Raw genomic sequence first — 22014 nt, 5'->3', positions numbered from 1 at the left:
TAGTTTGATTCAGTTTCAAAATTTTTGTTGTGACTGGCGAAGTAAAGTCTTTATGTTTGTAGAAGTTGAATTCAGAAGGAAAACTTTAGTTTTAAAGTTGAGGAAAAATTTTCTAAGTCCACCAGATATTGTTGTTGAATTCTCAGGTATAGTAATTGCTGATAGTAACTGTCCATGTAGTTGATGTTGATTAAGTTGGATGGCCAGACCGGCCGTTGCGGCTTGCGTCCAGAGGAGGCCGCCCGGGCCCCTCAAGTACCCTGAGATACCGCTCGCCCGCGCTATGAGGGGAGCAGAGGTGTAGAAGCACGCCGCGCCCGCGGTGAACATATACAGGCTGCGGGCCGGTAGCAGGTCGTGCGCCGCACATCAGCCTTGGCCGGGAGGAGAGCTCCGGCTCGCCGTGCACATGTCGTCCTCGCTGGGGTCGAGGGGGCCCTTCCTCTATCCCAGACGCGGCGCAGTGCCGCGCGGCTGCGGGGGCACTGAAACATTAAAGCTAGGCGGCAGAATTTTTTGGACCATCATCTTTTTTGAGGGCACAGGCTTGTGGAGAGGTTGAGGGGCCAGCGGCGTGCAGATATCCATGGCATTAATTAAGCCACAGTGTAGAGTGGAGCAGGAGACGGGAGCGTGGTAATGGCCGTGGCAAGGACAGGATGGCAGTTTAACGGTTCGGGGCAGGTTTCACAAACATGCTTACATATAAAACAAAATACTATAGAAGGGGCAGAAAGCCTTAAAAGTGAAACTCAAAAAAAAATATAACCTTCATATTCTTTTCAAGATAATATGAGGCAAGTTAGCACAGAAATTATACAGGTTTCACCTGAGACAAGTGAACCCTAAATATCCTCTCGGTGGCTGGATTGCTTAATAACAACGTAACCGGCGTAAGGAAATCGAGAATGACACACGGCCCATGGAATCTGGGGGCAAGCTTGCCCGCGGGAACAAAATTCTTGACCATTACTTGGTCACCTACCTTCAAAGGGGTGGGTCTCCGTCCACGATCATACCTTTCCCTAACCTTTTCATGAGACACTTTAAGATTGGCTTTAGCCTTCTTCCAAAGATCTTTAATGTTGTCCGGATCTATTGTCTCAGGTAGAATGTCACTCAGAGACCAGAGGTTAGAAAGCGGCGTGTTGGGAACAAACTTGAACATTAAAGAAGCTGGAGTAAATTTATGTGATTCATGAACCGCTGAATTCAAAGCAAAAGCTAACCAATGCAGGGACGTGTCCCACCTGGAATGATCCTCATGATGATAGGCAATAAGCGCGGACCTGAGATTACGGTTAACCCGTTCAGCCAGAGATGGTTGAGGGTAATAAGCAGAAGTAGTCACATGAGAGATGGACAGGTCAAAGCAGAATTTACGAAATAGATTAGATGTAAAAGCCTTAGCATTATCAGATACAATATATTGACACGGAGCAAAAGAAGCAAAGATAGAATTTAGACAAGTAATGGTGGACTGAGCGGTAGCCAGCTTAGTCGGAAATAACCAGGAAAATCTTGTAAAACCATCTACACATACAAAGATGAACTTGTTGGCATTTCCCTTCGACTGGGGGAAGGGTCCTACATAATCAATATACAGGCGTTCCATGGGGCGCGACGCTTGATGAGAAGACAAAAGGCCTACCTTGGTGGACATGGTTGGTTTACTAAGCAAACAGGATTTATAAGCCTTTACTAGTTCACGGATGTCACCGTCCATACCCTTCCAGATGAACATTTCACGAATCTTCTCACGAGTTTTAAAGATTCCAAGATGCCCCCCTAATGGGGTCTCATGATAGTACTTGAAGATCATAGGTACAAGAACCGCTGGAACGACGACCTTCATCATCTTATCATGCCTTGATGGGCAACATAAAACACCATTCCTCAGAACATAAGGGACCACATGTTCCCCAGAAGAAAGGGTTTCTATTATCGGAGCCAGCGTCGGATCTTCACGTTGGTATTTCTCGATATCCCTAAAGAGCATGGGATCCTCTGTTAAGATGGCATTAACATCAGATAGCATGGACTCGGGAGGAGATGGACTATCGACCGGTTCATGGTTCTCAACGTCGTTGGAAAACATACGGCTGAGTCCATCAGCAACAACATTTTCGGTACCTCTGATATGCCGGACATCGAATTGGAAGGCAGAAATACGGATGGCCCAACGGGCTATACGACCAGTACGACGCGGCCTACCTAAGACCCAGCTTAAGGCTTGATTATCTGTCTCCAGGTCGAATTTGACATGTTCCAGATAGAGACGGAACATTTCTAAGGCAAATAAAACTGCCAAACCTTCGAGCTCATAGATGGAATACTTGGCTTCTTGAGCCGACAAGGTCCTAGATGCATAGGCGATGGGTCGCCTCCCTAGTTCAGTCTCTTGAAGAAGGACTGCTGCTACTGCTGACGACGACGCGTCGGTTTGGACGATGAATTTCTTCGAGAAATCAGGCATAGCAAGTACAGGAGCATTACAGAGAGCTAATTTAAGATCTTCAAAAGCGGCTTGTTGAGAAGGTCCCCACTCGAATTTGATGCCTTTCCTACGAAGAAGGTTCAAGGGCGCCGCTCTATTGGCGAAGTTAGGAATGAACTTCCTGAAGAAATTCACCATGCCAATGAACCTGGCGATACCTTTGATGTCCTTGGGAGGTTTAAAATCACGGATGGCCTGTGTTCTAGAATGATCGACTGCAACACCATCAGGTGACACAATATGCCCTAGGAATGGCATAGAGGGCTTAGCAAAGGCAACCTTGGACAACTTGACAGTTAACCCAGCCTTACGAAGGCGATTGAGAACTTCTTGCAGATGATCTAGATGTTCTTCAAAGGTCTCCGAAAATACGACGACATCATCCAAGTAGTGATACAAGTACTCAAATTTGATGTCGGAGAAGACCCTATCTAGCAGCCTAGTGAGTACAGCTGCTCCCGTGGGGAGCCCGAAAGGCACGCGGTTGTATTCGTATAAATTCCAGTCCGTGGCAAACGCTGTAGAATGTTTAGACTCTTCGGCAAGGGAAATTTGATTATAGGCCTGATTCAAGTCCAAGATAGTAAAGAACTTGGCCTTACGAAACCATGAAAAACAAGAATGAAGGTCAGGAAGGGGCACAGATTGTAACACCACCTTCCGATTGAGAGCCCTATAATCAATGACAGGCCTGAAGCCCCCTTGGGGTTTCGGGACTAGAAAAATAGGTGACGAATACGCCGACTTAGAGGGCCTAATAATACCATCCTTCAACATCTGATCGATGATTTCTTTCAGAGCCTTCATTTTAGGTGGAGATAGTCTATAAGGTGGAAAACGGACAGGAATCGAATCCGTGACCTCAATTTTGTATTCAATAAGGTCAGTAACACCAAGAGTATCAGAGAACACCTCTGGAAATGACTGACATAATTTACGAATACTATCAGCCTGCTCCTCAGGTAGATGTCTAAGGTCTAACAACATCTCCTCCTGGGTAGGCGAAATAGATGAACATGATACAGAATTACACTTTAACAAGGGGATTTTACAATTGGAAGCAAATTTGAATGTGCACGACTTACTCTGAAGATCGAGCACAAGACCAGTGTGAGAAATGAAGTCAGCTCCCAATATGATGGGGCAAGACAAGTGCTTAACCACAAACAATTTGATTTTCCATGTAAATTTAAAAATACGAATTTTGACATTTACAGAACCTAGGATTTCCAATGGAGATGAATTAGCCGAAACATATTGAACAGGAGATGAGACATAGTCAGGTAGTTTACAAACAGATTTCAATTTTGAATACCATTGGTCCGAAATAATTGAACAAACACTGCCTGAATCTAATAGAGCTGTTATAGGCTCGTTATTTAACTCAATCTTAAGAAAAGGAACAGGTGCGGGGGTATCCGCCGCAATCCTAAGACATTCTTTGGGGCATTCGAAAGATGAATTTGAAGATAGAACATTCCCTGAATTTTCGACCTGTTTACCAGGGGCTGAGCCTCGGGAAGAGGGATTAGTCGACTCAGCCGAAGCCACTAGTCATTTTTTATTATTGGCATAGGTGGAGTTTGCACCTGAAGTTGAGCAGGAGGGGGTGCTATTTGAATTTGGGCAATTTTTGGCGATATGTGAGAAAGCCCCACATTTAAAACAGCCTTGTGATGAGCCAGCTCCATTATTTGCCCTACTAGCTTTGATCAATGGACACTTATTGCGAAGATGGTCAGGTGACCCGCAAGCATAACATTTACGGGGTGTGACTGGTCGGCGAGGTGGAGGCCGAGGATTACTAAACGAAGGAGGGGGTTCTTTCGCGACACGCAAAGAATCGGCGTATCTAACTCCTTCCGCTGAGACGGCCAATGCTTCAAGTTCAGAGAAGGTTTGCGGACACGCCGCGAAACACAAATATGACCTATAGGATGGTGAAATTCCTTCTACAATAGCCTGTACAATCTGATCTTCAGGAAAATGAAGAGCAAACACCCTAGTATAGAATTTAATATCTTGGATGAAGTCTGCCAAGTTTTCATCCAAACGCTGTACACGATAATAGTACTTCTGAATAAGGGAGGACCTGGCCCTAGCCGGGATGAAGTTAGCTAGCAAGTGGGCGTGGAAATCCTCAATAGATGATTGCTCGGCAATGGCTCTTACTATTTTGTCGGAGAGGATACCAATGGCATAGGGATAGATGATTTGCAAAATCTGACATGGGGAAAGAGAAAACACAAGGGCATGATCCTGAAATTTAACTAAAAATCTTAAAAATGAAATTACTTCACTGGTGGTATTAACGGAAAACTTAGAGGTACCTCTGAGCAACATTGCCAATGGATGAGGCAAGCTGCTAAACCCGGGTGACATAGTAGGTAAAGGTTTCAGTGGCAAGGAAGTTAATTCAGAACGTATATTATTCAACGATGCACGGCGTTCAGACTCGTGGTCCAATGGGGCAGAGATAGTTTGAGCAGCAACGGTTATCCTATTGGCTTCTCCCTTAGGAGGCTCTTCCTCGCTACCTACATTCATCGTGGTGAGTTGATCAATATTGGGAGGAACTTCCCCAGTTAACAATTGAGTGACCTTGCTATATAATTGAGAAATACTTTCAAGCAACGTACTAGCTTCCTTCCTCTGAACGTCATTCAACTTCAGAGACAACAGATCGTTAACTCTATTTGAAAAATGATATAGCCTGGCTTGCACACGCTTAATTTGATTAGAAGGAGGATCATTTTCGTCAAAAAAACTAACTACCGATGCTAGCCCAGTAGTATTCTCGGTGATCGTGGAAAGAGAGTCGTCAATTTCTTTCTCTCCCAAATTGGGGATGGAAATGGGCAAATCAAGGGACTCTCTAAGCTTGTTGGTGTCTAACGCAACCGTGCCTCCAGATTGCACATTTCTGATAGTTAACTCATAGATCAACTCCTCCTTGCGCAAATAGTTAAGATGGAGAACGTCGCGAGGACCGGGCATGATGATAGAACAATTTTGAAACAGGAAAGATAAAAAATTCCAGCAACTAAGAAAATTGTTAGGGTTTGAAAGCAATGTTTGGCCGTCAAAAGGGGCTAAATTGAGACCCATTCAACCACGCTCTGCTACCACTTGTTACCGTGTTTTTGCGGTAGGTAGAGGTGAAAGAAGGTGCGGGCTTGAACGGGTCTCAAACTACTGAATCAAAGTTAATGTAAAATTTAACAAGGTTATATTTTCTTTTCAAAATTAAGAAATAACAAGTACGGCAGGTACAGAGTAGCAAAGCAACAAAAGGTGCAATTACAGTATTTACAGTATTAGGGCTTCGAGCCCCGAATTCACACTTCTAGGGCAATTAGCCCAACTTTACTCCAAAATAAGTTTTACCAGAGGGGCAGAAAACCCCATTCATGATCAGGAGCACTTGCTCCAAATTACACAGAAAAGCCTCCTCGAGGCATACAACACTCAATTTTCAAGAAAGAGCTACTCGCTCTCAAACTTTAAGCCTCTCAAAGGCCACACCAAACTCCACCTTCAAGTTGTCCTCTCAGGACATAGACACAGGGGTAAAATACCCAACCTACTGAGGTCTATTAAGTGAAAAAGGTTAATTACATGACCTCTAAAATAACAATTTGAGAGGAGGCGATCTGCACTCCTAATGTATTTGTTTCAAAACCTAATTTGGCTCTAGGCCACTGATGCAAGGGCTAATCCCATACTACAGAGGTGACTTTAGAAAAGAACAATTTACATTACATTAAGGAAGAATCGGTTGTGAGAAATAAGTTCACCTCAAAGCAATATGAGTGGGAGCTCGAGAGGGTTAAGCATTCTCTATCCCAATATGCAGTTTAAAAAGAATAGATACTAAGTTTCTTTAAATTTTAAGGAAGGTTACATTATGGAAAAACTTCGGACCCGCCCCGATAGTTAAACTGCTGAGCTAGCAAAGAAAGAAGTTATTAATCGGCCATTACCTTGTAGTTGACCGCTGCCGAAGAAAGAGGCGCTTCCCGCCCCCTGCTATGTACTTTACACACTGAAAGATGGAACAGAAGTGGCCCAGAGACCCAAAAATCAGCAGTTTATATACTCTCGCGGAAAGTTCGAGGCGTTTCATGGAAGAAAACACCCGCCCACAATCACTTTATTGGTTCGGGATAAGCAGCATATTCAAGTTGGGGGAAGATACCTCAGATTGGTCAGAAATTAATTAAAAAAATTCGGGATTGGCTAAATACAAAATAAGGGGGAAGAGAGGGGTATACAGCCAACTTAAACAATAACAGACAGAAATTTAACAAGAAACAAACTTTTGAGATAAAAATTTCTCCAAAAAACAGTTCTTTCACATCGCACTAGGGTGCACCATTGTAGTTTTTCAGTAGTGTCCTCTAGAAGAGAAAGTTCACACTTCTTACTACCGGTAAAACAAAAATACATCGAAAATGACACAGTTCAAAAACTCCAAAATTTCCAGATAGTGACATCTTCTGAGAAAGTAGAAAATTAATACCGTAGATAAAGTTCAGACTTCCTCCAGCAGAGGAGTTTCAACTGGCGCACATTTTAAATTAGCGGCGTGGAGGTGTACCGCCCGGTACAATAATAATAATACTAATAATAATAATAATAATAATAATAATAATAATAATAATAATAATAATAACATTCAAATGAGAACAAGAATATATTTGTAGGATAAACAAAATTTGAAATAATTGTTGAAATAGAGAACAGCCCTTCTTGTGTTAATGATCTTAAATCAAGCAAGTTAGGTACCTTTCCTGAATAATTCACTTTTTTGGACGAAGATTGCGGTAACGCCGATTTTTTTATTTACCTTATGTTGCACCCACTCAGACACGTCTTATAGCTATGATGGGGTGCTAAAAGGCTAGGACTGCGAAGGAAGTGGTAGTGGCATTAAGGCACAGCAGCCCCTATTTGCCTGATGTGAAAATAGGAACCACGGAAAACCAGCCATCAGAGCTGTCGGCAGTGGGATAAGAACTCACTAGGCCTATATCCTGAATGCAAGCTAACAACGTAGCCTACTTGCTCAATAGCAGTGGTGATGTTGGTCTAAAAGTCCTCATATTACTCCGTATCGTGGGCAGAGAGTATGAGGTGACTAGGAAATTCAAAACACTGGAGGTGAGGCGTTGGACAGCAAGCGTCTTATATCATCGTTGTTCACTATAATTTATTTTCAAAATGCCGGGTACTGCGCTCTGTAGGATACAATGTAGTAATAAATAGTGTTAACTTATTGGTTTTTCGTCCTACCAACTACTTAGTACGGTTTTCGGAGAAGCTGAAGTGCCGGAGATTTGTCCCGCCGGAGTTCTCTTACGGGGCAGTAAATCTACTGATACAAGGGTGACGTATCTGAGTGCCTTCAAATACCAAATATACCAACTTGGGCTCAGAAAGCCAGCGCTCTATCGTCTGAGCCACTCAGCCAGGCAGGATAGAGTTTATCGTGTTTGGCCGTTTGGTCAGTTTCTACAATAAAAGTAGGCCTAATGTACACGTGCTGGATTGTGTTACACAGGCAACGTGATTCTGCTAATCGCCCAAAACTGTGTATTTTAGTTTTAAAAATCTTATTTGAAATAAGATATAGGCTATTCTTCGTGATTTATCTACAATTTATGCAATTGCATGCCACGCACAGAGAGAGCATAATTTATTCGATCTAATCTATTAAAAGTAACGCACCGTAAGCGGAAGAAATTATATGAATGGCGCATAAACTATCGAGTCGCTATTTCACCTTGGCACCACCCAGAGCGCTGTAGCAGCCATGTTAGCCACTGTATAGTCCTCTTCCTAGCTCGTTGTTACAGTTGGACTGGATAACATCCTTCTTCTACTTTTTGTAAGGTGGTGTTGGGATCCCTTTTATTTTTGCCCAGTCAAAATACTTGGGATAATTGTAGAACACTTATATATACCAGGTGGCTCTCGAACGCCGTACTTTCCACTTACAAATGCCCCGCATGCACAAATGATGAATGGGATATCTACCAACTGATTTTCACAGGGGAACTACTGCCAGCGGGCAGGTTAAGAAACGGAGTGTCGCTCGCAGCATGTTAACGGTCTAATGCACCCCTTGCATTAGTAAACATGACCGCATAGTTCTAGGCTGGTGTATGGTACAGCCGCACTATATTTGCTGTCTGCATATCGGCAATGGCTAGTGTGATCAGCAGCGGTGAATACACAGACATTATTTTAAGCTGGACAACCTGGTCGCAGTGCAACAGAAGTTCCAAACAGACGTACGCCTTCGACACATATACTTCGCCGAACAGTATTAGTTTTGGTTCCATACAATCAACTCTTTTATCGAGTTGAATGTACACACGTGTATAAATTAATAAATTATTAGATTTCATTTACTGCATCTTTGGCGTGTCTACAAGCAGTAGCGGCGGTTAGGGGGTGAGGTGAGGAGGGACAGTCGCTCCCACCCCCACTTTGTAGAGTAAATATTACATTTTATTCCAATTTAGCCCGCTGGAACTAGGGATTATTTAAAAAAAAAAGATATTTGTACAAGCCTTGTTGTCTTATATGCTGAATCTTTCCTGTATTGTATAGCGCGACGGCAAGTAGTAGAGACTTCGCATGTGCTGTGAGGAAGGGTAGTAGGGGTACATATTTTTTTGCCGAGGTCGTGGCCACGGAGTTATAATTCACCCGCTTGCCGCGCGCATTCGTCAGTCTGGCAGTCTCTTTATTGTCTGTTAGTTTCTTAGTGTGTATTCAAATTCTAAATTATTTTTAATTGCATAATCATGCCGTACATCTATGTAATTGTACCGGGCGAGCTGGCCGTGGGGTTACGGGCGCGCACCTGTGAGCTTGCGCTCGGAAGATAGTGGTTTCGAATCCCACTGTCGACAGCCCTAAAGATGGTTTTCCGTGGTTTCCCATTTTCATACCAGGCAAATGCTGAGGCTGTACCTTAATTAAGGCCACGGCCGCTTCCTTCCCTTAAGTTCTATCTGTGTCGATGCGACATGAAGTCAATTGTAAAAAGAAAGATATATGTAATTGTAATTTCAACGCGAGAGAATACCAACTTTACTTTCACCAGACTAAATTATTTCGTTTGTATTATGTTATTTTATGCCGGGCTGAGTGGCTCAGACGGTTGAGGCGCTGGCCTTCTGACCCCAACTTGGCAGGTTCGATCCTGGCTCAGTCCGGTGATATTTGAAGGTGCTCAAATATGTCAGCCTCGTGTCGGTAGATTTACTGGCACGTAAAAGAACTCCTGCGGGACAAAATTCCGGCACCTCGGCGTCTCCGAAAACCGTAAAAGTTGTTAGTGGGACGTAAAGCAAGTAGCATTATTATTATTATGTTATTTTATATGTAAATATAATTAATGTAATTAATCTGCCCCGTGGATTATTCGTAATAATAGTTTTTTTTTAGGTTTGGATTCAATGCTGTAAAATAAAATTTTCACCTGGTCTCACAAACATACTACGGGGCATTTACTTAATAAATAACATAACACAAAGAAATAATTTAGGAACGTTGGTATTAGCTCCCGTTGAAATACGATTACAACTGAATATTGTTTTTACAATTAGCTTTACGTCGCACCGACATAGATAGGATTTATGGCGACGATGAGACAGGAAAGGGCTACGCGTGGAAAGGAAGCAACTGTGGCATTAAAAAAGGTACAGCCCCAGCACTTGCCTGGTGTGAAAATGGGAAACCACGGAAAACCATCTTCAGGGCTGCTAACAGTCGGATTTGAAACTACTATCTCCCGAGTGCAAGCTCAGAGCTGCGCGCCAGTATCCCCAAGGCCACCTCGCCCGGTATAATTAAATAGAAGTACGGCATGATTATGCAATTAAAAATCATTTAGTATTTGAATACTCACTTAGAAACTAACAGACAGTAAAGAGACTGCCAGACTGATGAATGCGTGCGGCAAGTGGGTGAATTACAACTCAGTGGCCACTACATCGGCAAAAAATTTGTACCCCTACTACCCTTCCTCACAGCACATGCAAAGTCTCCACTATTTGCCGTAGTGCTATACAAATTCGTTAACCACGAAGAGCAACATTCTGTGCGTATTTCCGTCAATAATTGTGTTAATAATTAAAGAAAATAAACGAAGGAATTAGCAGAAAAGATAACAAGGTTTGTACAAACAGCTTTTTAAAAATAATTCCTAGTTCCAGCTGGCTAAATTGGAATAAAATATAATGTTTACTCCAAAAAGTGGGGGGGGGGGCGACTGTCCCTCCTCGCCCCACCCCCTAATCGCCGCTACTGTTTGTAGACACGCCAAAGATGCAGAAAAGGCAATTTAATAACATATTAATTTATACACGTGTAGACATTCCACTCGATGGAAGAGTTGCTTGTATGAAACAAAAACTAATACTGTTCGGTGAAGTACGTGTGTAGAAGGCATACGTCTGTTTGGAGCTTCTGTTGCATTTCGACCAGATTGTCCAGATTAAAATAATGTCTATGTATTCGTCGCTGGTGATCACAGTAGCCATTGCTGATATGCAGACAGCAAGTATTGTGCGGCTGTACCATACACCAGAACTATGCGGTCGAAAACGATGTTTACTAATGCAAGGGGTGCATTAGACCGGTAACATGCTGCGAGTGACACTCCGTTCTTTATCTCTTCATATTCTGACGTAACCTGCCCGCTGGCAGTAGTTCCCCTCTGAAAATCAGTTGGTAGATATTCCATTCATCATTTGTGCATGCGGGGCATTCATAAGTAGAAAGTACGGCGTACGAGAGCCACCGGGTATATATATGACTGGATAACATAATACATTGAAAATGAAAACCTACAACCTGTTTAACAGTCATTGACCGGGTCAGGGATGTAATGAATGAAACTTATATAGGCTGTTATTACAATGGGGTCGCCACTCTCAAGGTGATTTACTAATGAGTGATAAATACTATGAAATGATAATGGAGTGTGTTGCTGGATTGAAAGATGACGGGGAAAACCGGAGTACCCGGAGAAAAACCTGTCCCGCCTCCGCTTTGTCCAGCACAAATCTCACACGGAATCACCGGGATTTGAACCACGGTATCCAGCGGTGAGAGGCAGACGCACTGCCGTCTGAGCCACGGAGGCTCAATATAATACATTATATATGGTGTTTTTTGCCGGCTATTGCAGCCATTCCAATAGTTTAGTTGAATGCCGACAGATGGCACATACAAACCGCACTTTTAGCACTCACACGGCTATTTTTGCAATCGAGACTCCTTACAAGCATTCTCTTCGCTTACAAGGTGTGCAGCGAGGAATCCAGCTGGCTGAATGTTGGACTCGTGTACGCTACTGAGTAAAACGGTAAAAGTGTCGCCAACTTTCTTCTTCTTGGTTAGATTTGGACTCTGCAACAGTGACTCTAAATGGACAGTGTGGCCAAGTCCAGTTCAGCCAAGTACTCCATCAGCTGCTGGATGGAGAGTAATATTATTATTGTTTCAATAAAGAATAGGATAGTTCAATATTTTAAGATGCTATTTATTTTATTATACTGTGTGTATGTAGGCCTATCTGTATTTATTTTATTCAGAGCCTGACTACCTGACCTAAGACTTAAATATTTAAATTTATACGTGGTATACAAGTCTCAATTATTTAAGAGGTTAGCAATTCTGTGTTGGTGGCTAGGCCTATAATAACATGTATATTATAATACATGTGGCTTAAAATGATAATAGTCATTGCCTTGAATAATGTATGTGATGACTGCAACGTTAGCCGACATTTAAATTTTAAAAATTACATTACAATATACCAGGTTTTTATCTTAACATATGTTCTACCGTTCTACTCGTGGTACTAATATAAATAACGAAAACCTGCTACTCTTTAGTGGTGAAACCAAGTAAATGTCATGGTTCCCGGGTAGTTGTGTGCTCTGTTAATGACGGCTACGGTTTGATCCCCGCAATGAGCAGTTATATATTGGTACCACTATTAAATATAGTTTGATAAAATACTACTTGTTGCTCGATGAAAACACGCAGTTATCCAGGTCCCGGAGTACTTGTATTCGGGACTCTGTTACCGACCGCATGCGTTTCGATCCCCGTGATGTGTGACTAATTCTGGGCCCCGGTTCGATTAGCACTGGTAGATATCCGCTGTATTTTAAACATTCTCTTTGCTAATACATTGTTATTACTGTTAATAATTCTGTTCTTTTTTATATCCCTCTTCCCACAGCTGTCGGTTTGTGGGAGCGAAATGCGTCACACATGTGGATTTGGCCCTGTCGAACGGCCGCATGCCCTTCTTTGTCGCCAATTCTATATTGAGGGATGTAATCACTACTGCGTCTTTCTGTGGTGGTTTTCAGTGTGGTGTGTGGTCTGAATATGAAAAGGAGAGTGTTCGGACACACACAAGCACGCAGTCCCCAAGCCCGAGTTATTAAAATACCCCACCCAGCTGGGAATTGAACGCGGGACCCTCTGAACCGAAGGGCAGTCCGCTGACCATTCAGCCACGGAGTCGGACTATTATTGTTATCATTATAGTGTATGGGAAAATTCAACATGATTAATTTTAAAAAAAGTTGTTTTACATCGCACCGACACAGATAGCTCTTATAGCGACAATGGGACAGGAAAGGCCTAGGAGTTGGAAGGAACCGGCCATGGCCTTAATTAAGGTACAGCCCCAACATTTGCTTGGTGTGAAAATGGGAAAGCACGGAAAACCATCTTCAGGGCTGCCGACAGTGGGATTCGAACCCACTATTTCCCGGATGCAAGCTCACAGCCGCGTGCCCCGGACCGCACGGCCAAGTAGCCCTGTTAATATGATTCTAGGCGGCATTTATAACCACGTCCTTTAAGAGATGAATTGCCATAAAAGCTTGAATTCGAGAATGATAGCTCATGTCCGCCTCTGTTGTGTAGTGGTTAGCGTGATTAGCTTCCATCCCCGGAGGCCCGAGTTCAATTCCCGGCTGTGCCACGAAATTTGAAAAGTGGCACGAGGGCTGGAAGCGGGTCCACTCAGCCTCGGGACGTCAACTGAGTAGAGGTGGGTCCGATTCCCACCTCAGCCATCTTCGAAGTGGTTTTTCGTGGTTGCCCACTCTCCTTGATATTTAGAAATTTCATGATCAGTATTGAAGTGGGATTACAATAATTGAAATTAAGAGGGTTCCTCCTATATAATAGAAAGATATTTAGATATTTATTAACGTGAATAAGTCACATATCGTTCACCTGAGGTACTAGTTTAGGCACTAAACTTGTGCCATCTTCAGCCAACAAGTCAAATTGTGTGTCAATATTGTGCTTGCCCGATTTGACATGTTGGCTGATGATGGCACAAGTTTAGTGCCGAAACTAGTACCTCATGTGAACGATATGTGACTCATTCACGTTAATAAATATATTTGTACTGAATAGGAGGAACCCTCTTAATTTCAATTATTGTATTGCCCACTCTCATCCAGGCAAATGTCGGCATGGTACCTAATTTAAGGCCACTGCTTTCTTTCCCTCTTCCTTGCCTGTCACTTCCAATCTTCCCATTCCTCCACAAGGTCCCTTTTCAGCATTGCAGGTGAGGCAGCCTGGGCGAGGTACTAGCCCTCCACCTCAATTGTATCACGCAGACTCAAAGTCTCACGCTCCAAGGATACTGCCCTCATACGATTAAAATGAATGAGACAAAAAAGATCGGGAGTGACATTTACTGTAACTTTTGTAGCGTACAAGTTCCAGATAAAACAGATATTTTCGAGAATATTTGGAAATTTGTGAAATATAATATAATCGTGAAAATTATTATTTTTCCTTACACGGTAAAATCGCACAAAACGTAAAAAATCGGAACTTATATTCTGAACATCTTTCGTTATGTACAGTTTTCCGATACAAGGAGTATTAACGGAGAAATCTGAAATTTAGTCCACTGGCCTCCATAAAATTACGAACCCATTTTGTCATTGTTGTTATCATTATAATGCATGAGACAAATCTACTCCTTGCTGGGAGCGTCTTATAACGTAAGTATTAGAGCTGTAGTGATTCTGGACCACCTCGTCAGCATTTTTTCTGCTGAGTCAGCACCCGAGGTCATTGACCCCATGACGTCATGATCACATTACTGTGACGTCACATTGTTTGTAAATAAGCCACGTGCTTTTGACAGCTGTCATCTTGACGGATCATAACCTCACTTTTAAGGACAACAGAACATCGCTAACCTCACTACTGCCATCTTGACGGGACTATACCTCATTGCTACCACCTTATGCTCGTAGTGGCGCGGAATTTAAAATCCACGTGCTTTTTGACAGCTGTCAAACGGACTCTAACAACACTTTTGAGGACAACAGAACATTGCTAACCTCAGTGCTGCCATCTTGACGTGGCCAAACCTCAATTGCTACCACCTTATGCATGTGGTGGCACGCAGAATTTAAAATCCGCGGGCTTTTGATATCTGTCAACTTGACAGGTCCTAACCACCTAGGCGCTGAATTTTAAACAAGTGAACGTGGCTAACCTCAGTGCTGCCATTTTGACAGACTCTAACCTTACTGTTGCTATCTTAACCATGTGGAGGGCGTGGAATTTAAAATCCAAGTGCGTTTTGACAGCTGACAGGTCCTAACCACGTGAACCTGTTTTGAACATGGCTAACATCACTGCTACCATCTTAACTATGTAGGGAACGCGGAATTTAAATAATCTTGACAGGACTTAGCCACGCCGCGGAATTTTTTAACGATCCTAAAGTATGGGGCCTAAGCACAGTGGATTAAGGCAAGATGCCCCTTATCGACATGACACTACCTTGGAGGTGGCTTAAGGATTATAGTTTAACGCAAGCTGCCCTTCTCGTAATGGCCCTTCCCAAACTGCCCTTCTCGACATACCACCATCTTAAGGCAAGCTGCCCTTCTCGACATACTACCATCTTAGAGAACATAGTTTTAAACAAGCTGCCCTTCTCGACACTCTCAGACCCTAACCTCACTGCTAACATTTTAACTACGTTGTCTACGGAACTTGAAAATATAACAGCTGTCAAGATAACAACTTTCTCCTCCTCCTCCTCCTCCTCCTCCTCCTCCTCCTCCTCCTCCTCCTCCTCCTCCTCCTCCTCCTCCTATCTTAGCCAGGGGGTCTTGCTAGAAAACATAATTTCGTGATTAATATCGATCTCGCAATCTTGTTTGCTAAGAATAACGGATAAGACGATTAGTCAAATACTACCTTTTACCAGATATACTTACGTTATTAAACTGGAAAGCTTGGTGTACCGTTGTCCTCTTGTTCTTGTAACGCATAAGTTTCTTATTCCTTTTTTTCGATAAAATAAGAGGAGGGAACGGTAGGAGAAGGATGAGGTAAGGAGAAGGTAATACTTTTTACCTCTATTGATATTTTTCCTCTTCGATTGATAAACACATCTGAGCAGTTGGAGGAGGATGCGATAAGGAGAAGGTGATACTCTTTACATATTCGTAAATAGATGAACAAAGGAAGAGGAATAGATGTGTGATGATAATCTATTTTAGCAAAAAAAAAAAATTCCATTGTTTCATTATTTATCATCATCATCATCATCATCATTATCATCATTACTGACATTATTACTGATTTTTTGAATATTTACAAGTTAATCTATTATGGCATTCTTGTATTATTAGTGATTTTGTGTTTTTCTGAAAATGTTTTATATATTTGATATTTTACATATTAAGTATAGAAAATGATAATGTAATTTCCCTTCTTACAGATAATTATTATATGTACATTATCTACACATGGCATAACAAACACAGCTATATATTGATGTACCCCCATGGTACACTCGTAAGGGAATTACTATTCCATACACGTTTATCATCAATGGAATTAATGAGCATTTATTCTGCTCAATTTTAAAAACATGATGTCTGTGTGATTGTATTCTTTTCTGTGTACAAAAAGCGGAATTTTTAGTTGATAGTACATTGCGATAGAGTTGAACATGTAAATGGCTATCTACGCTTCAATATACGCCTTTTGCTTTTTTCATGGATTGTGAATTTTCAGTTAAATCGGCATAGATTTTTGGTGCCAAACCAATAAACTCTGACATTCTATTCATACCACATTCATCTTTAATAAGCCCTATGACTTTCTTGTTCAGTGGCTTAATGTGAAATTGATTTCAAGGTGAAGAGGAAGAAGTGTCAAAGTGTTTAGAATGGTTTCGCATGACATCGTAGACGCCTGTATTCCGAATATGATAAATAAAACTATCTGTATCCATATACAAAAGTTTTAGTTTTGAAAAATCTAGTATGGTCATTCCTAAATAAATTGGCTTCGCATACATTGAGAATTTTGCATTTCAGCAGAAATAAAGTCACGATCAATGACATGATAGGATTTAAAATTTGGTTTTGAGATGTACTTGCGTGCCCCATACCGTCCATCCCATTGATTAATTAAATGACTGTCGCGATGTTTGCGTACATTGTCCATACTTTTTCCGTACATCAAGTTATTCATGAGTTTGAAAAACGTAATCTCAAATGTTGTAGCACGTTGACGATGCTCTGTATTTAAATCAATATACGATTTAAGTCATGCTTCCTGCTTAAACGCGATAATACGGTGAATACACTCTAATCGTAAGCCGTATTCTAGGCATTGAACAAGACATTGTATCCCGAAATTTTTCAAACACATCACAGAGTAAAAGTGTGTCTACCTTCAAATACAAGTCTGCATATTCATCTAATGATTGTATATAAAATTTTGACCACACATTACGTGCATGCAAATAGTCTTCATCTGAAATCGATATTGTATGCTTATCGTATGAGGATGAGCCTAGTGACGGTATACTACATTCACTTAATACACTTGTAAATGCAGACTGAGGAGGTAATTTTGTTTCTTCTAACGTTCAAAAGCTTTGAATATAGTCATATGGCAGAATACTTATCTTTATACAAAGTTTAAATTGCTCAGGATCTGGAAAATGCTCATCAATATATTTCAAGTCATCGCTTGAAAGTCCATTTACAAGTGTATCAAGAGAAAAGTTCATAAATTTATAGCAATCTAGAAAGCGAATGCTAATATCATCTACACGATGACTGAATGAAATAAGGCGCTCATGTGCAATTACAGTGAAATTTGTGCAATTTAATTGTGCAAACTCACGAAAAATGAAGTGGCTCTCATGGCCTGACAAATTACGAAAACAAGCAAGGAATAAATTTAGGAACACGATATAAAGGGTTGCATGATTGATGCGCAGGTCCGCGATATCTCCCAGTAAAGTGGCAGTGATCTCTAACCTTAATCTCTGGGAATGCAATAGGCTGTTTGACTTTCATCTGTTTCATCATGTTAAATCATATCATCCAATGTCATTTGAATTGGAACTGGTTGTGATATAACAAAATGAACACGATGTGCTAACTCTTGTAATTCGTTTAATAACCATTCAGTACAGTTTTCTCCTCGATACATCTTAAAAAATGATAGAGATGAATCGTATGAACAAAACAACTTTGTATGCTACAGAAAACGGTGTATGCTTCTGTACATAATCAGTATACAGTTCACTCATGTCTGGTTGGCAACGATGAAAAGGTACTGTAAAACATTCGAAATCTCCATAAACAGTAAACGGAACAGGTTGCTGACGATAATAATTCTCAAATTTCATTTCAGCATTTTCACTATTTGGCAGAACAAGTTTTACGGCTGGGTGTGTTGTACAATCAACTAAGTGTGTAGTTGACATGCTTTCTGTTGTAAAGTATGGCAAGCATCTGTCACATATACACTTATTTCCTCTGTGCAATGAAAGTTAAGAGCTTAACAAACGTGAAAGGTTAGTTATAGGGCAGTAGTGGCTTGTGTTTTCATTGCAAACATACAAAAGATGAATATGGTGTTGTTTTCGAGAGGAAGCTGAATATACTGGTCGTACAAAACTCTCCACGTCGTTAAAATTTAACGTCTGTTGCCACTCAATGAACGTATCTTTATACAGTGAAGTTTTTGTAGTACGATGTGTTGTTGGTTTTAATGCCATTGCGATACACCATAGAGAGCTATAGTCATCTTTATTCTGAATATTGATAACGGCTTTTTTTATTTGCACTGGCTTTCGGAAGTGCAATGAGAAATAGTTTGGAGTGCTTTATTGCTCGCACCCTCTTCAAACTTTTGAAATTTGGCAAGCAATTCGTCTACAATGTGTTCACGAAACCATTCTGAAATATTATCCGAACATAACAGTTTTGACATTTTCGAAGATATGTAAAAAGTTTCATGAATTTCCGCATTATCTTCAAAAAGAATGAATGAGCTTGCAAGTAGGCAAGTAGGCATTTAGCACAGTATGCGTAGTGAGCAAAGAAGACACTTTTTCTTCAAAGACATTGTAGCAAGATAATAAAAAAGAATTTGGATCTAAAATATTCAATGAATTTCTTATAATACCGCTTAGTATACCTGATGAAAAGCATGTATGAATAGTCTCCCAATTAGATGCCATGACATTAAAAATTAAATATCAACGAAACTAATAATACAGGTTTCATTTTCTATTCCATGGTATATTATGGCAATTGATCGTTGATTTATATTATCTAATTCTGAATCTGACAACACACTAAATCTATTCTGTAAAAATAAATGAAAATCTTCACAGACGCACAATATTCTAACACCAAATCTTGTACTTATTTTCCGAAGAGAAATTTCTTTGAATTGTTCATTAACTGGAAGAACACTCAGTCGTCTTGTAGTTGGCCCTGTAAAGTGTCCTAGTTGGTTAATCCTTTCGACTTTTCTACAAAAAATTAAAATACATTTTAGAGTTTTACATTTACGTAATTAATAAATAAAATGTTAAAAATATACCTTTAAATAATGTAGGCGTTGAATGACCTAGTCCTTTCTCCACAAATAACAACTCCCTCTGAGATGTAGCAGCAAACCACCTCCCTAGTCCTTTCTGTGTGTTGTGGTTACGGCTGGAGATAATATATAAAAAGTAAGATAAAATGAAATAATAATAATAATAACAATAATAATAATAATAATAATAATAATAATAATAATAATAATAATAATAATTTTAAAAACCAAACTTACTTTTCAGATTAATGATGAAAATCAAGCCGCAAGATAACAATAAACGATAATTGAGTAGACAGCAGATATCAACTTCCTCTGGGCAAACCACCTCCCTGTCCTTCCTGTGTCACTGTTAATGATGATTTCTAAAAAGAGAAAAATCGTAATTATAATTTTACTGTTAATATACATTTATTTTTACAACCAGTACACATGCGTGCTTACCTTATTGCGAAAGATGATTCGTTGAAATTAAGAGAGGGGGATGAATTGCTTGTCTGCTTATATACCGGCGTATCGATCAAAGTTCATTATCTGTCTGTTTTTTTTACTACACCGCAAGATTCTACTTGCATGACGTTGACATGTGACACCGCACGTGTCGAACAACAAGGTTCAATATCTGTCAGCAATTTTTTGCTACACAGCAAGATTTTTGCCTGCTCATCGCAGGATGTGACTCAACATACGAACCAATTTTACACTTCTATGCAGAATTATAAGTAGGGGCTGAAATAATACTTTAATTTCATAGCATACACCTCTAAAGGATCTTGGCCCTACCAAGCAACCACTGCTCAAACCCGGGATTTATTAAACTAGCACCCTCAGCACCCTAAAGACATGCAGTTAAGACTACGAGGCACATAGCTGAGTCTGTAGGTTAGCGACTACTGCAGTGAGGCTCGAACCCGCTACAAGTTGATAGCTACACGCAGTGGAAGCAACAGTAGTCTTAATTGAGATACAGCCCTAGCATTTGCCTGCTGTGAAACAAAATGGTAGCGAGATTGGCATCTGTCTGTAAAACTTAGCCCTGTGTAGTTGTTGCAGGTCTTCGGGGTAAATTTTATCTGTTAGTTATTTTTACTAAACTGACGTCCTTATCGCTCTAAAGGCATACAGTTGACGATTACAGGGCACATAGTTGAGTCTTTAGGTTAGCGACTAGAACAGTGGGGTTGCAACCACACTATCCTCGAATGTAAGCTAATAGCTACGCGCAGCAGAAGCGACCGTAGTTTTAATTAAAGTACAGCCCCAGGATTTGACTGGTGTGAAAATGAGAAACCACGGAAACCTATCTTTTGGGCTGCTGACAGTGGCGTTCGAACCCGCTACAAGCTAATAGCTACGTCACCTAAACGGCGCAGTATAAGCGACCGTGGTCATAATTAAGGTACAGCGCCAGAATTTGCCTGGTTAGAAACCTCGGAAACCCATCTTCAGTGCTGTCCACAGTGGGGTTCAAGCTGACAGCTACGTGACCTAAACCGTGCAGCTACTTGCTCGGGATTCAATCGCGACACAGTTATCTAGATACCTACTATTTGCTGTAAGCTCCTAACTGCACGGCTATATGTGGTATGTCGTGATTAGGAGCGATGTATGCTGACCATGCATTACCTCATAATCTGCAGACCTTCGTAGGCTGAGAATCAGTCGCTTGATAGCCAAAGTCCTAAGTGGTTTTACGAAAAGCTAAATAATAGGTTGCTGCCTGTTGTATTTCTACTTGCAACAGGCAGGAAGTACTTCCAAGATGATTAGTCACCTCTTACAACAGGCAAGGGATACACACGTTCAGATCCCCCTTTTAAGGCGTTACTTACGATAAGCAGGGAATACTGAAGTTGAGAAACCCTTTTAGTCGTCTTTTACAGCAGGTAGAGAATACTGTAGGTGCTTGCAAGAGCACAGGCAGGAAGTGCTCTCAAGATAAGAGCACCCCTTTTAGTTCTTACTTACGACAGGCAGGAAGTACTTCCAAGATAATTAGTCACCTCTTACAACAAGCAAGGGATACACACACAGGCATAGATGCACTCGGTTTTCGAATGCCTTGCGGTGTTGGAATTTTTTTACGGTAAAATCAATAATCACCACCACTATCACAGTACAAACTTAGATAATAAAAGTACGCGCACGTATACGCATTTATTAGCTTACCTTGGATTAACAACACTTACATATAGAAGGGAAATTAATCATGATTATAATTACTTTTGCAATTAGTAAATAAGAACAGAACTGCATTTAACACACTGTACAATCGAAGTGAACATTTGCTCATGGCGAGCTAGCCGCACGCTTCACGCAACAGGAAACGGGCGTTAAATTTCAGTAGACGCAGCATTGCTCACTGTGTGTGCGCGTGTACTGACTGTTCATCGCGTCTCTCAAACATACAGAGGAATATTGTTAAATTTAATCACATAATGTTCTATCCAGTTGAGATTATTAACTGGTAGGCCTGCATAATAATATTCTATTACCACAACATTATCTGACTACAACATAGCATATTCGATCGTGACATATTCATAAAGGTATTTTCCTACTTTGACGGC

At 41.0% G+C, this 22014-nt stretch overlaps 1 long non-coding RNA gene across 2 annotated transcripts; it reads right to left on the bottom strand.

Moving 5' to 3' along the window:
- Window positions 1–16133: 16133 nt before the first annotated feature.
- LOC136864383 (uncharacterized) lies at window positions 16134–21635 on the bottom strand. Of its 2 annotated transcripts, none has more exons than XR_011017839.1 (4): window positions 21614–21635; window positions 19682–19809; window positions 19448–19560; window positions 16134–19338 (listed from the first exon to the last, which is right to left on the bottom strand). It is a non-coding gene; the product is annotated as an uncharacterized lncRNA (long non-coding RNA). The 2 variants fall into 2 exon arrangements; XR_010859299.2 differs by lacking the exon at window positions 21614–21635 and adding an exon at window positions 19889–20039.
- Between the last annotated feature and the right edge of the window lie 379 nt (window positions 21636–22014).

The sequence above is a fragment of the Anabrus simplex genome, chromosome 2, assembly GCF_040414725.1.
Source record: "Anabrus simplex isolate iqAnaSimp1 chromosome 2, ASM4041472v1, whole genome shotgun sequence".
Taxonomy (NCBI): domain Eukaryota; kingdom Metazoa; phylum Arthropoda; class Insecta; order Orthoptera; family Tettigoniidae; genus Anabrus; species Anabrus simplex.
Note: the sequence above shows the minus strand (reverse complement) of the source record. Positions and strands in the feature narration are given on the sequence as shown.